The sequence below is a fragment of the Moschus berezovskii genome, chromosome 27 (genome assembly GCF_049115385.1).
Source record: "Moschus berezovskii isolate FMDL1 chromosome 27, NW_MosBer_1.0, whole genome shotgun sequence".
NCBI lineage: Eukaryota > Metazoa > Chordata > Mammalia > Artiodactyla > Moschidae > Moschus > Moschus berezovskii.
In genome coordinates, this window is record NC_142486.1 from 22,081,652 (window position 1) to 22,097,122 (window position 15,471).

Consider the following 15,471-nt stretch of genomic DNA (forward strand, 5'->3'; position numbering starts at 1 on the left):
TGCCATGCCATGGACTGTAGCCGAACAGGCTCCTCTCTGTTGATGGAATCCTCCAGCAAGAATACTGGAGTGGGTTACCATTTCCTTCTCCAGGGGATCTTCCCGACCCAGGGTTTGAACCCGGGTCTCCTGCATTGCAGGCAGATTCTATACCACCTGAGCTACTAAAAACCTAGACAGTATATTAAAGACAGAGACATCACTTTGCCAGCAGCAGTCTGTATAGTCAAAACTATGGTTTTTCCACGTGACTACATAGGTAGTCTTGTACAGATGTGAGAATTGGACCATAAAGAAGGCTCAGTGCCGGAGAACTGATGCTTTCAAATTATAGCACTGGAGAAGACTCTTGTGAAGGAGACCAAACCAATAAACCCTAAAGGAAATCAGCCCTGAATATTCATTGGAAGGACTGATGCTGAAGCTGAAGCTCTAGTACTTTGGCCACCTGATGTAAAGAGCTGACTCATTGGAAAAGACTCTGCTTCTGGGAAAGATTGAGGGCAGGAGAAGGGGGAAACGGAGGATGAGGTGATTGGATGGCATCACTGACTCAATGGACATGAGTTTTAGCAAAATCTGGGAGATAGTGATGGACAGAGAATCCTGGCATACTGCAGTTCATGGGGTTGCAAAGAGTCAGAGGTGACTTAGTGACTAAACAGCAACAAAGTGACCAGTTGGCCTTTAATGCTTTCAGAATGTCAATTGCAGCATTAACAACATTTTTGAACAAATTTCTGGTAGAAAAATAATACCTAAGCTCTGCTTATAATTTAATTCACTCAAATATTTATTGCCCACTTACTGATTTAGGTTCTTACAGTGTAGAGTAAATAAATCAACAATGATTCTTACCTTCATCAAAGTTTATGTTCTAGTGGAGGCAAAGAGACGATAAATATATTTCATTTTATCTTATAATAAGAACCTCTGCTTATAGAAAAAATTTTGCACCCAATTTTCTCTCACAATGCTCTACTTTTAAAAGAAAAATATCTATCTGCAGCTTATTACATTCTAAAATATTGTCTGGCATCTTTTTCTTCATTTGCTTAGCTTACTTTCTTAGCTTACCTTGCTACACGATTTATAAATTCAGCTCTATAGGTAAAAGGGGGGCAAAAAAATCATCCTGTCACCTCCAAACCTATCACACTGGGGCTCTTCCACATCTAAAAATGAAAGCAAAGTTGGCGTCCTTTCCACTCTCCTTCTCTGCTATCAATATAAGCTCAAAAATGTATAAAATTAATAATGTTGCTTCCTAATTGGATCAATGAAACGTGTTGATGGTTGAGTTCAGTTCAGTCGCTCAGTCGTGTCTGACTCTTTGCGACCCCCTGGACTACAGCATGCCAGGCCTCCCTGTCCATCACCCACTCCCGGAGTTTACCCAAACAAATGTCCATTAAGTCCGTGATGCCATCCATCCATCTCATCCTCTGTCGTCCCCTTTTCCTCCTGCCTTCAATCTTTCCCGTCATCAGGGTCTTTTCAAATGTGTCAGCTCTTTGCATCAGGTGGCCAGAGTATTGGAGTTTTTGCTTCAACATCAGTCCTTCCAATGAACACTCAGGATTGATCTCCTTTAGGATGAACTGGTAGTATCTCCTTGCAGTCCAAGGGACTCTCAAGAGTCTTCCCCAACACCACAGTTCAAAAGCATCAATTCTTCGGCGCTCAGCTTTCTTTATAGTCCAACTTTCACATGCATACATGACTACTGGAAAAACCATAGCCTTTACTAGATGGACCTTTGTTGGCAAAGCAATGACTCTGCTTTTTAATATGCTGTCTAGGTTGGTCATAATTTTCCTTCCAAGGATTAAGCATCTTTTAATTTCGTGGCTGCAGTCACCATCTGCACTGATTTTGGAGCCCAGAAAAATAAAGTCGGCCACTGTTTCCACTGTTTCCCCATCTATTTGCCATGAAGTGATGGGACCAGATGCCATCATCCTAGTTTTCTGAATGTTGAGTTTTAAGCCAACTTTTTCACTCTCCCCTTTCACATTCATCAAGAGCTCTTTAGTTCTTCTTCACTTTCTGTCATAAGGGTGGTGTCATCTGCATATCTGAGGTTATTGATATTTCTCCCGCCAATCTTGATTCCAGCTTGTGCTTCATCCAGCCCAGCGTTTCTCATGATGTACTCTGCATGTAAGTTAAATAAGCAGGGTGACAATATACAGCCTTGACGTACTCTTTTTCTATTTGGAACCAGTCTGTTGTTCCATGTCCAGTTTCAACTGTTGCTTCCTGACCTGCATAGAGATTTCTAAAGAAGCAGGTCAGGTGATCTGGTATTCCCATTTCTCAGAATTTTCCACAGTTTATTGTGATCCACACAGTCAAAGGTTTTGGCATAGTCAATGAAGCAGAAATAGATGTTTTTCTGGAATTCTCTTGCTTTTTCCATGATCCAGTGGATGTTGGCAATTTGATCTCTGGTTCCTCTGCCTTTTCTAAAACTAGCTCAAACATCTGGAAGTTCATGGTTCACGTATTGCTGAAGCCTGGCTTGGAGAATTTTGAGCATTACTTTACAAGCGTGTGAGATGAGTACAATTGTGTGGTAGTTTGAGTATTCTTTGGCATTGTCTTTCTTTGGGATTGGAATGAAAACTGACCTTTTCCAGTCCTGTGGCCTCTGCTGAGTTTTCCAAATTTGCCAGCATATTGAGTTCAGCACTTTCACAGCATCATCTTTTAGAATTTGAAATAGCTCAACTGGAATTCCATCACCTCCACTAGCTTTGTTTGTCGAAATACTTCCTAAGGCCCACTTGACTTCACATTCCAGGATGTCTGGCTCTAGGTGAGTGATCACACCATCGTGATTTTCTGGGTCATGATCTTTTTTGTATAGTTCTTCTGTGTATTCTTGCCACCTATTCTTAATATCTTCTGCTTCTGTTCAGTTCAGTTCAGTTCAGTCGCTCAGTCGTGTCCGACTCTCTGCGACCCCATGAACCACAGCACGCCAGGCCTCCCTGTCCATCACCAACTCCCGGAGTTCACCCAAACTCATGTACATCGAGTCGGTGATGCCATCCAGCCATCTCATTCTCTGTCGTCCCTGTCTCCTCCTGCCCCCAATCCCCCCCAGCATCAGAGTCTTTTCCAGTGAGTCAACTCGTTGCATGAGGTGGCCAAAGTATTGGAGTTTCAGCTTTAGCATCAGTCCTTCCAATGAACACCCAGGATTGATCTCCTTTAGAATGGACTGGTTGGATCTCCTTGCAGTCCAAGGGACTCTCAAGAGTCTTCTCCAGCACCACAGTTCAAAAGCATCAATTCTTCGGCGATCAGCTTTCTTCACAGTCCAACTCTCACATCCATACATGACACGGGAAAAACCATAGCCTTGACTAGACGGACCCTGGTTGGCAAAGTAATGTCTCTGCTTTTTAATATGCTATCTAGGCTGGTCATAACTTTCCTTCCAAGGAGTAAGCGTCTTTTAATTTCATGGCTGCAATCAGCATCTGCAGTGATTTTGGAGCCCAAAAAATTAAAGTCTGACACTGTTTCCACTGTTTCCCCATCTATTTCCCATGAAGTGATGGGACCAGATGCCATGATCTTTGTTTTCTGAATGTTGAGCTTCAAGCCAACCTTTTCACTCTCCTCTTTCACTTTCATCAAGAGGCCTTTGAGTTCCTCTTCACTTTCTGCCATAAGGGTGGTGTTATCTGCATATCTGAGGTTATTGATATTTCTCCCGGCAATCTTGAATCCAGCTTGTGCTTCTTCCAGCCCAGCGTTCCTCATGATGTACTCTGCATATAAGTTAAGTAAGCAGGGTGACAATATACAACCTTGATGTACTCCTTTTCCTATTTGGAACCAGTCTGTTGTTCCATGCCCAGTTCTAACTGTTGCTTCCTGACCTGCATACAGGTTTCTCAAGAGGCAGGTCAAGTGGTCTGGGATTCCCATCTCTTTCAGAATGTTCCACAGTTTATTGTGATCCACACAGTCAAAGGCTTTGGCATAGTCAATGAAGCAGAAATAGATGTTTTTCTGGAACTCTCTTGCTTTCTCCATGATCCAGCGGATGTTGGCAATTTGATCTCTGGTGCCTCTGCCTTTTCTAAAACCTGCTTGAACATCTGGGAGTTCACGGTTTACATACTGCTGAAGCCTGGCTTGGAGAATTTTGAGCATGACTTTACTAGCATGTGAGATGAGTGCAATTGTGCGGTAGTTTGAGCATTCTTTGGCATTCCCTTTCTTTGGGATTGGAATGAAGACTGACCTTTTCCAGTCCTGTGGCCATTGCTGAGTTTTCCAAATTTGCTGGCATATTGAGTGCAGCACTTTCACAGCATCATCTTTCAGGATTTGAAATAGCTCAACTGGAATTCCATCACCTCCACTAGCTTTGTTCGTCGTGATGCTCTCTAAGGCCCACTTGACTTCACATTCCAAGATGTCTGGTTCCAGGTGAGTGATCATGCCATGGTGATTATCTTCATCGTGAAGATCTTTTTTGTACAGTTCTTCTGTGTATTCTTGCCACCTCTTCTTAATATCTTCTGCTTCTGTTAGGTCCATACCATTTCTGTCCTTTATCGAGCCCATCTTTGCATGAAATGTTCCCTTGATATCTCTAATTTTCTTGAAAAGATCTCTTGTTTTTCCTATTCTGTTGTTTTCCTCTATTTCTTTGTATTGATCGCTGAGGAAGGCTTTCTTATCTCTCCTTGCTATTCTTTGGAACTCTGCATTCAGATGCTTATATCTTTCCTTTCCTCCTTTGCTTTTCACTTCTCTTCTTTTCACAGCTATTTGTAAGGCCTCCTCAGACAGCCATTTTGCTTTTTTGCATTTCTTTTCCATGGGGATGGTCTTGGTCCCTGTCTCCTGTACAATGTCACGAACCTCCATCCAGAGTTCATCAGGCACTCTATCAGATCTAGACCCTTAAATCTATTTCTTACTTCCACTGTATAATCATAAGGGATTTGATTTAGGTCATATCTGAATGGTCTAACCTTCCCTAACTTTCCCTAGGAAAACCTTCCCTACTTTCTTCAATTTAAGTCTGAATTTGGCAATAAGGAGTTCATGATCTGAGCCACAGTCAGCTCCTGGTCTTGTTTTTGCTAACTGTATAGAGCTTCTGTTAGGTCCATACTATTTCTGTCCTTTATTGAGCCCATCTTTGCATGAAATATTCCCTTGGTATCTCTAATTTTCTTGAAGAGATCTCTAGTCTTTCCCATTCTATTGTTTTCCTCTATTTCTTTGCACTGATCACTGAGGAAGGCTTTCTTATCTCTCCTTGCTGTTCTTTGGAACCCTGCATTCAGATGGGTGTATCTTTCCTTTCCTCCTTTGATTTTCACTTCTCTTCTTTTCACAGCTATTTGGAAGCCATCCTCAGACAGCAATTTTGCTTTTTGCATTTCTTTTTCTTGGGGATGGTCCTGATCCTTGTCTCCTGTACAATGTCATGAACCTCCATCCAGAGTTCATCAGGCACTCTGTCTATCAGATCTAGTCCCTTAAATCTATTTCTTACTTCCACTGTATAATTGTAAGGGATTTGATTTAGGTCATACCTGAATGATATAGTGGGTTTCCCTACTTTCTTCAATTTAAGTCTGAATTTGGCAATAAGGAATTCATGATCTGAGCCACAGTCAGCTCCAAGTCTTGTTTTTACTGACTGTATAGAGCGCCTCCATCTTTGGCTGCAAAGAATATAATCAATCTGATTTCGGTGTTGGCCATCTGGTGATGTCCATGTGTAGAGTCTACTCTTGTGTTGTTGGAAGAGGGTGTTTGCTATGACCAGTGCGTTCTCTTGGCAAAACTCTATTATCCTTTGCCCTGCTTCATTCTGTGCTCCAAGGCCAAATTTGCCTGTTACTCCAGGTGTACTCCAGGTGTTTCTTGACTGCTTTTGCATTCCAGTCCCCTATAATGAAAAGGACATCTTTTTTTGGTGTTAGTGCTAGAAGGTCTTATAGGTCTTTATAGCACCGTTCAACTTCAGCTTCTTTAGCATTACTGGTCGGGGCATAGACTTGGATTACTGTGATACTGAATGGTTTGCCTTGGAAACAAACAGAGATCATTCTGCTGTTTTTGAGATTGCATCCAAGTACTGCATTTCAGACTCTTGTTGACTATGAGGGCTACTCCATTTCTTGTAAGGGATTCCTGCCCACAGTAGTAGATATAATGGTCATCTGAGCTAAATTCACCCATTCCAGTACATTTTAGTTTGCTGATTCCTAAAATGTCAACGTTCACTCTTGTCATCTGTTTGACCACTTCCAATTTGCCTTGATTCACAGACCTAACATTCCAGGTTCCTATGCAATATTGCTCTTTACAGCATCAGATTTTACTTCCATCACCAGTCACATTCACAACTGGGTGTTGTTTTTGCTTTGGCTCTATCTCTTCATTCTTTCTGGAGTTATTTCTCCACTGATCTCCAGTAGCATATTGGGCACCTACTGACCTGGGGAGTTCATCTTTCAGTGTCCTGTCTTTTTGCCTTTTCATACTGTTCATGGGGTTCTCAAGGCAGGAATACTGAAGTGGTTTGCCATTCCCTTCTCCAGTGGACCACATTTTGTCAGATGTTGATGGTTGGTAGTGTAGACATAGACATCTCTTGTCAAAAAGTTGATATCAGAAGCAGTATCGTGAGCGCTCCTGCAGAGAAATAGGAGCCCAGGGTGATCTAGGCCAAAGAAACCTAAATATGGTTTCTGTGGCCATATAGTCTCCTTTCAATTAGGGTCCAGAATACCTGAGTCCATGTGAACTATTACTTCCTCAAGAAGAAATTTCTCCTTTCTAGGGTGATTGATAGGGTCGCAAAGAGTCAGACACAACTGAACCGACTTGGCGCACATGCAGGGTCAGCCTGATGAGCCCCTTGTAAGAAAAGTGATGGCATAACACGTATGGCAGACTTTCTGTGTACCATGCCCTGTTTGACATTTTTCTCTTGTTGCTACTGATTTTCACAATAACCCTGAAGAAGACACTAAGGTTTAGCCAGGTTTATTACATCACCCAACTTTCCACAGCTGTTTGGAGCTGAGATTTTTATCTGCTGCTGCTGCTGCTAAGTCACTTCAGTCGTGTCTGACTCTGTGTGACCCCATAGATGGCAGCCACCAGGCTCCCCTGTCCCTGGGATTCTCCAGGCAAGAACACTGGAGTGGGTTGCCATTTCCTTCTCCAATGTGTGAAAGTGAAAAGTGAAAGTGAAGTCGCTCAGTCGTGTCGGACCCTTAGCGACCCCACGGACTGCAGCCTACCAGGCTCCTCCATCCATGGGATTTTCCAGGCAAGAGTACTGGAGTGGCTTGCCATTGCCTTCTCCGGAGATTTTTATCTAGATTTAAACTAAAAATCTCTCCAGGAAAAAAAAAAGATATTTATAAATTTATTAGAAGGGAAAAAAACCCTCATTTTGAAGGAGAAAGTCATATACTCTCTGCAGAAATGAATTCAGAAACTCTTGTGAAGAGACAACTGTCTACAACAAATATCAAGAACAAGAAAGAATAGCTCGATAAGGACTTCCCTGGTGGTCCAATAGAATCTGCTTTCCAGTGCAAGGGACGCAGGTTCAGTCCCTGGTTGGGGAACTAAGATCCCACATGCCATGGGGCAACTAAGCCCATGCACTGCAACTAGAGAAGCCAGTGCTGCAGCTACTGAAACTACTGAGCCTGTGTGCTCCAGAGCCCACGCTCCACAGCAAGAGAAGCCCAGGGGCCACACAAGAGAAACCCGAGCACTGCAACCAGAAGCCCTTGAGTCACAACAACGGAAGCCCACGTGCCGCAACTAGAGAAAGCCTGTGCACAGCAAAGACCCATTGCAGCCAGTTAAAGAAAAGAGTAGCTTGGTAGATCACATTCCGTTCCGTTCCGTCGCTCAGTCGTGTCCGACTCTATGTGACCCCGTGGACTGTAGCCTACCAGGCTTCTCTGTCCATGGGATTCTCCAGGTAAGAGTACTGGAGTGGGTTACCGTTTCCTCTGAGCCACCTGCTGACACGGAAACATAGAGATTTAACTTCTGATACACCTGCTTTTCTTTGCCAGAGGTTGGAGGCTATTGTTAACGTTTCCAACTATAAAGACTAAATGGAAAAAAATAAGATCATAATATTTCTCCAAAGAAAAATCTTTAGTGTTGGTTATATCCTCCTTAGGACATAATCTTGTCCTCAGGCAGTCCCTTTGCAAGAAACATTATGACCCTTATTTACAGAGGAAGAGAAGTGAGCCATAGGGATGAAATCAATACAACATTGATAATTCTGTGGCAAAACACAGGATATATATTATTATGGTCCTATGAAATTCCAGATAGAATTTCCTACACAAAAATTTTCACATCACAGCCTCATTTCTGACACTATTAATAAAGTTTTTCAGCTTCAGTTAGGATATTTTAGGCAAAATATTACTAATAATTTAGAATGCTACAAGTGCTCACATGTTCATCACAGTTGGAATATGGACTTACTATAAGAATCTTATTAAAAACTGATTATCCCAGGACTTCCCTGGTGGTCCAGTGGCTAAGACTGCACTCTCAAGGCAGGGGGCCCAGGTGTGATCCCTGGTAAGGGAACTAGATTCCACATGCTGCAACTAAGAGTTCACATGCCACAAGTAAAAAATGTTCCCACATGCTGCTTCAAAGATCCTGTGTGTAGCAAGTAATACCTGGTGCAGCCAAATAAATAAATAAACATTTCTTAAATTCTAAAACAAAAAAAAAGATTGATTATCCCAATATTCATTCTAGCAACCCCAACGAACGTACATGCTTACACGTGTGTGCATGCTCAGTCATGTCTGACTCTTTGCGACCCCATGGACTGTAGCCCAACAGGCTCCTCTGTCCACAGGATTATCCTGGCAAGAATACTGGAGTGGGTTTCCATTTCCTTTTCCAAGGGATCTTCCCAACCCAGGGATCAAACCCACATCTCCTGCGGCTCCTACATTGCCAGGTGGATTCTTCACCACTGAGCCACCTGGGAAGCCCATATCCTTATATGTACAGAGTTCATATGCACAACTGTAAGATACTTTGTATATATTATAATCTTTTGTTCCCAAACAGACAGTGATGGGGAAGATGAAAGTCATGTCTCACCAAAATACAAAATTTGAGGTTCTGAATACATGGAGAGTTCTAAATTGCTGAGTATTTCTAGCTCTCCTAGTGATCCTATAGCAGGATGCATGAACTCCTCAGAGAAAGGGCTATTATTTTTCCCTTTTTAGTCCTCTATGCTTCATCAGTAGCCTCATAAAGCAAGAATATGTAAAACTTTAATAAAGAAATTCACAATAAGCATATCATAACTACAACGGAATCAACAGTATAACATAGTTTTGATACTTTGAGAGAACAAGATCCATCAGAACCAAGTATAATACATAAGACTAGTTCATTTCTACCCTAGGTAACTTAATCTTTAACACTAAATAAGACTACTGATTTCATCCTAATATGGAACAGAAGTCAGGAGAGATTCTTGCCTAAGGATCTCCAGGCTGTCACTATGGTAAATCTCTAGTACTTGTTTTCAAAAAACAGTTTTAAAATTGATTCTAATGATGAACTCAGTTCAGTTCAGTTGCTCAGTCGTGTTCAACTCTTTGCAATCCCATGAATCCCAGCACGCCAGGCCTCCCTGTCCATCACCAACTCCCGGAGTTCACTCAAACCCAGCTCCATCGAGTCAGTGATGCCATCCAGCCATCTCATTCTCTGTCGTCCCCGTCTCCTCCCACCCCCAGTCCTTCCCAGCATCAGACTCTTTTCCAGTGAGTCAGCTCGTTGCATGAGGTGGCCAAAGTATTGGAGTTTAAGCTTTAGCATCAGTCCTTCCAATGAACACCCAGGATTGATCTCCTTTAGAATGGACTGGTTGGATCTCCTTGCAGTCCAAGGGACTCTCAAGAGTCTTCTCCAGCACCACAGTTCAAAAGCATCAATTCTTCAGCGATCAGCTTTCTTCACAGTCCAACTCTCACATCCATACATGACCACGGGAAAAATGATTAACTACATATAGTTAAATACCAAGAATGCTTTCGTTATTTAAAAAACATAGGGTTGAGATGCAGATATAGAGAAGAGACTTGTGGCCATAGTGGGGGAAGGAGAGAGTGAGACAAGTGGAGAAAGTGGCATAGACATAGAAACACTACCATCTGTAAACCAGAGAGCTTGTGAGAAGCTGCTGCATGACACAGGGAGCCCAGCCAGATGCTTTCTGCTGATCTAAGGGTGGGTTAGTGGGAGGGGAGGGAGGCTCAAGAGGGAGGTGGCATATGTATAATTATGGCTGATTTGCACTGTTGTATGGCAGAAACCATCACAACGTTGTAAAGCCGTTTTCCAGCAATTAAAATTTGTTTTTTAAAAAAGCAAGAGTTGAGGTTATTTTTTCTGTCAGATATTCAACCCTGAAGCAACTCATCTTGGTTCTGCTTCTTTGCTAGAGTTGAAAACAGTATTGTTTACTCTGTAATTAAGAGAAAAGTCATTTCCTAAACTTTTGTTACAAGTATAATTTGGGAAGTATCTATTGTGAGGCTTCCAGAAAAAAAGACAAGAAAAAGGAAGGCTGCATACTTTGACACATTGGAGAAGGAAATGGCAACCCACTCCAGTGTTCTTGCCTGGAGAATCCCAGGGACGGGGGAGCCTGGTGGACTACCGTCTATGGGGTCACACAGAGTCAGACACGACTGAAGTGGCTTAGCAGCAGCAGCAGCAGCGGCATATATAATATTTAAAAACACATTTGTATGTATGGCAGATTGATCTAGAAGACTCTATTTGGGTATGTGAAGGATTTTATTTACATTTCCTGTAAAGTCTTTACAGATGACACTGTAATTCAGCAAAGAAATTGACAGACTTTGACCACTAGAAAAATGTGTGTTTCTATTGCAGAATATGCAGCAAGCGGCAGGAATTTGGCCAGGGCTAAGAGACAGTGCTGCCACGTGGAGTCAGCTCAGTGCCGAGCCCCCGAGGGCCAAGTCTGTGCTCTTGCTGCACTCCGTGCTCCTCTTAACCTTGGACTTGGCTCTTTGCCCTGGACTTTCCGGTCTGCCGCCCCCACTAACACCACATGAACTACGAAGAGGTGGAAAGGCAGCACGTCGTACGACTCCTCCTTTATCCCAGCTTCCAGCTCAGTGCTAACATCCAGTAGGTACCCCGCGAATGTTTACTGATCAAAGCATGCAAGTGTAATTAATTGAGCAAATGGACAGAGTAGTCCTTTTTCTATAATACACCAGAATTTCACGGCTGTTTATTTTGTATAAAAAGTGTGGACTTTCTTGCAATTTTTTAATAGAAACTGCATGTATAAACTAATTAGGCAATCAATTTCTAATATTACTACATGAAATACCTTATTCCCTATAATTAGAAGAGAATACATGGTGCTTTTCTTGCCTAAGTACCTCTCTTATGAATCTCCAATAATAATAAGTTGAACCATTACATTTACAGGCTACTGCATAGATTTACTAAACTTAGAAAAACAATCTACCCCCTGCAGAACAAACATTTCTCTAACTATAACAGAGTCACAGACCATCTTGCAAAAATCACAGTTGGAGAGAATACTATCCCTGAACCGAATAGCTCTGTATATTGTAAAATATTAATCTGATAGTAGAAAACTCACTTGCAAGTAGGAAATTTACTTCAAATAGACATTTTTGCTAACTTTGTCACACTGGTGACTCTCATAGCACTCTCTGATCATCAGCCCATATCCTGGTAAGTATACAGTTGCCTCTGGACTTCAGTCAGACACTTTCAGATTGGCAATAACTATGTGAGGCCACGAGATGCCAAATGTCAAATTATCAAAGATAAATGATACTTGAGTGCCCTGAACAAGTTTATAACTCTAAAAAATGCTTATGATATCACAAGATTAGACTGCCAACGTGTCTGGTTGTCAACATATCTATGCCTGAGTCACCAAGAATTAGTCTCCAGGACCTCTGTTTTCAAGGAAGTCAATCTGCAGGTCCTCCACGTCGGCTGCACACTAGAACAAGCAAGGGAGCTTTTATAAGTACTGATGCCCAGATCTCACTCCCAGAGAATCCAGTTTCACTGGTCAAAGGTGTGACCTGGGTCTCAGGACTTTTTCAAGCTCCAAGTGATTCCAGTGTGCAACATGGTTGAGAACCATTGTTTTAGAGCTTGTGTTTCTCAAAGAAAATTTGGAGGAGCACAAGGTCAGTGCACTGTTTTTCTCTCCATTGCTCTCACATCCACCAGCAAATGAGCTTTGAGTCCTTTCTACCCCAGAGTCTGTTCCTCTCCCCTTTTATTAATAGTCACCATGGTTTTCTTCTGCAACATGGTTTGAGGTTTTTAAGGCTACTGAGATTTCAAGCAGCTTCCCTATTGCAGGTAGAAAACATTCACTTGCTAGATGGAGAAGCTAAGACTGAGAGTTTCTTCAAGTTCTACCAAAAAATGTGTTCCAGAACAGTCCATATACAATTCTTTCATATATGCCACTCATTGCTTAACACACAGTTACCCAATTATCAGTCATGCCTCCAAATCCAAGGATCACTAAATTCTGTTGATTCTGACGCCCTAATCTCTCTTGGGTCAGGCTTCTCCTCACCTTCGATGTGACAGTGCTTTAGCTCAGGCCCTCATCAGCATTTTGCATATAAAACCAACTCTGGCCTTCAAATTATTCTTTCTCTAGGATTTGGCTAAGCTCACTTCAAACCATTCTCCACATCTCCAGGGTGATGTATTCAAAGACAAGTATAACATTATTACCCATTGGTTTAACAACCATAATATTTCATTCCTTTAAGGAGCAAATCCATACTTCTCAAACTCTGCTGAACCATGTGCAGTTCCTCCAAGCATGTCACATGATCTCTCTGTACTTGCAGACTCCTGCTACATTTTCACAATTCATCTGAGATCATTTCTTTGCTACCCAGTCTGAATTATGTGCTCAGGTAATGTGTTCTTCCACAGCATCCCACACTTACTTATATCGATAACACCTAACACATAGCATTATTTAATGATCATTAACTGTGAGCTTAGTCTCTTTGTTCTTTGGGCTCAGCACAGGAGCTGGTATACAGTTAAGTGTTCAGTAAATATTTGTTGAATGAATGTCCCATCATTTCACATGTCCATGCTTTGCAATATTCATTCTCTTCCCTGGTTACGTCCAGTCTTTATTTATAGTATTAATGTCTCCTCTGAAATGACTGAAGCATCTTTTTCTATGTACAGCCTTCCCAGACTTGGTTTCTGAAGCAGTGTCTTATCACACCCACATTTTAGCCACTGTTATACGTTGCATGTACTTCTAATTATGGCACCTACCACTCTGTTCTGAAATTGCCTGTCCTCATATCTATCACCTTTACTAGACTGTAGGCTCCTTAATGGCAGCAACCTATTTATCTTTGTATCCTGAGCACTTTTTCTATAGTAGGTGACCAGTAACTAAGGTTTAATTCCCTCCCCCTTCCAGTCCTTTATAGAATACTTTAAAACAAAATTCAGATTATGTCTTGCCCAGGTTTAAAAATCTTAAGTTACTTCCTTTACCTGCAGCAGTCTTCCCCAAAGTACAGTGTCTGTACTCCTGGTAGTACATGTGATAATTTTCGGATGATACACAGTAGTTCTCTTTCAGTGTTTAAATTTGTTAGGAAAGTGAAACCCACCAAATGAATGATTCCATGTATACTTTCTAAGTAATTTAATTTAATTTTTGTTCGAGTATAGTTGACTTACAATGTTGTGTTAGTTTCAGGTGTATAGCAAAATGATTCAGTTTTACTTACAATGTTGTGTTAGTTTCAGGTGTATAGCAAAATGATTCAGTTTTATATGTATATCATATATACTTTTGCTTATGATTTTTAAGTTTATGATTTAAAATAAATTTAAAGAAAAATGTTAAGTAAATAATAGTACATAGAGTACTCACATAACAAAAGTTTAAAAGTTATCACATTTGGGACACGCTGATGAATATGACTGAGAAAATTTAAATGCAGCATCATCCCCTGACCTTTCCAGTCTCACCTCCCTCCAGCTGCCATCAAGCACAATCATATATCATGTGTTGTTAAACTGCAGGTTTCCCATGTCTTACTCCTCTCATTCATCTATTTCTCACAGCAGCCAGAAGGATGCTATTAAAAGATAAGTCCAATCAGGTCATTACCGTACTCAAAACTCTTCAAGCAAGATGCTTTTATTTTTAGGACATGTAAGCTAACCTACGGAGAAGGCAATGGCAAGCCACTCCAGTACTCTTGCCTAGAAAATCCCATGGATGGAGGAGCCTGGTAGGCTGCAGTCCGTGGGGTCGCTAAAGGTCGGACACGACTGAGCGACTTCACTTTCACACGTTGGAGAAGGAAATGGCAACCCACTCCAGTGTTCTTGCCTGGAGAATCCCAGGGACGGGGGAGCCTGGTGGGCTTCCGTCTATGGGGTCACACAGAGTCGGACACGACTGAAGTGACTTAGCAGCAGCAGCAGCAAGCTAACCTATAAGATGTACATAAGCTATAAGATATATGACATGCTACTCTATTTGCAACTTAACCAAATACATATTATGCATGTAGGCATGCATGCTAAATCGCTTTAGTTGTGTCTGACTCTATGCGACCCTATGGACTATAACCTGCCAGCCTCCTCTGTCTATTGGATTCTGCAGGCAAGAATACTGGAGTGGGTTGCCATGCCTTTTGCCAGAAATGCATATTATATACACATAAACACAGGTAAGGCCGAGGGCACAGTTCAAAACTGTTGAATCTTAAGGAGTGGGTGCCTGGATTTTCTCAATATTTTTCTTTCAATTTGTGTTTAAAATTTTTCATAATAAAAAGTTATAAAGAAAAACAGGGGAGGGAGCTAGGCAGTAAGTTCAAAAGGGAGGGGATATATGTATACCTATGGCTGATTCATGTTGAGATTTGACAGAAAACAAAATTCTGTGAAGCAATTGTCCTTCAATTAAAAAATAAATAAAAATTTTAAAAAGTTCTAAAGAAAAACAAAATGACCTGATATATATAGATAGAAGGATGGATACTTTTATCCATATGTGCTAAAATTAATATAGTAAGATATAGTTGAATTTAGGTGGTGAGTATATGTTTTCACTGTACAACTTTTTCAACCTTTTTGTATATTTGAAAATATTTATAATAGAGATACGAGGGGTATAAGGAAAACTTTAAAAAATCAATTTCTGTCTGTAGAAAATCCAAAAGAACCAACAACTAAAAACGAAAAAGCAGTCTCTGAAACTAACAAGTATTTATAGCAAGGTTGCAGGTTAAAAGGTTAACATACAAAAGTCAATTGCTTTCCTGCTTCCCTGGTGGTTCAGAGGGTAAAGAATCTGCCTGC

At 41.4% G+C, this 15,471-nt stretch overlaps 1 protein-coding gene and 1 long non-coding RNA gene across 7 annotated transcripts in view; one reads left to right on the forward strand and one right to left on the reverse strand.

Moving 5' to 3' along the window:
- Positions 1–15,471, forward strand: part of LOC148773665 (uncharacterized) — a 51,230-nt gene that overhangs the window by 26,339 nt on the left and 9,420 nt on the right. For 4 of the 5 annotated variants that reach the window (XR_016036616.1, XR_016036614.1, XR_016036617.1 and 1 more), the window contains one exon: positions 10,972–14,318. This is a non-coding gene — a long non-coding RNA (uncharacterized LOC148773665). Of the gene's footprint in view, positions 1–10,971; positions 14,319–15,471 lie in introns of those variants that run through there. The other variant, XR_016036615.1, reaches the window with a different exon arrangement.
- Positions 1–15,471, reverse strand: part of LOC129545447 (solute carrier family 68 member 1-like) — a 46,470-nt gene that overhangs the window by 4,802 nt on the left and 26,197 nt on the right. The window lies entirely within an intron of this gene.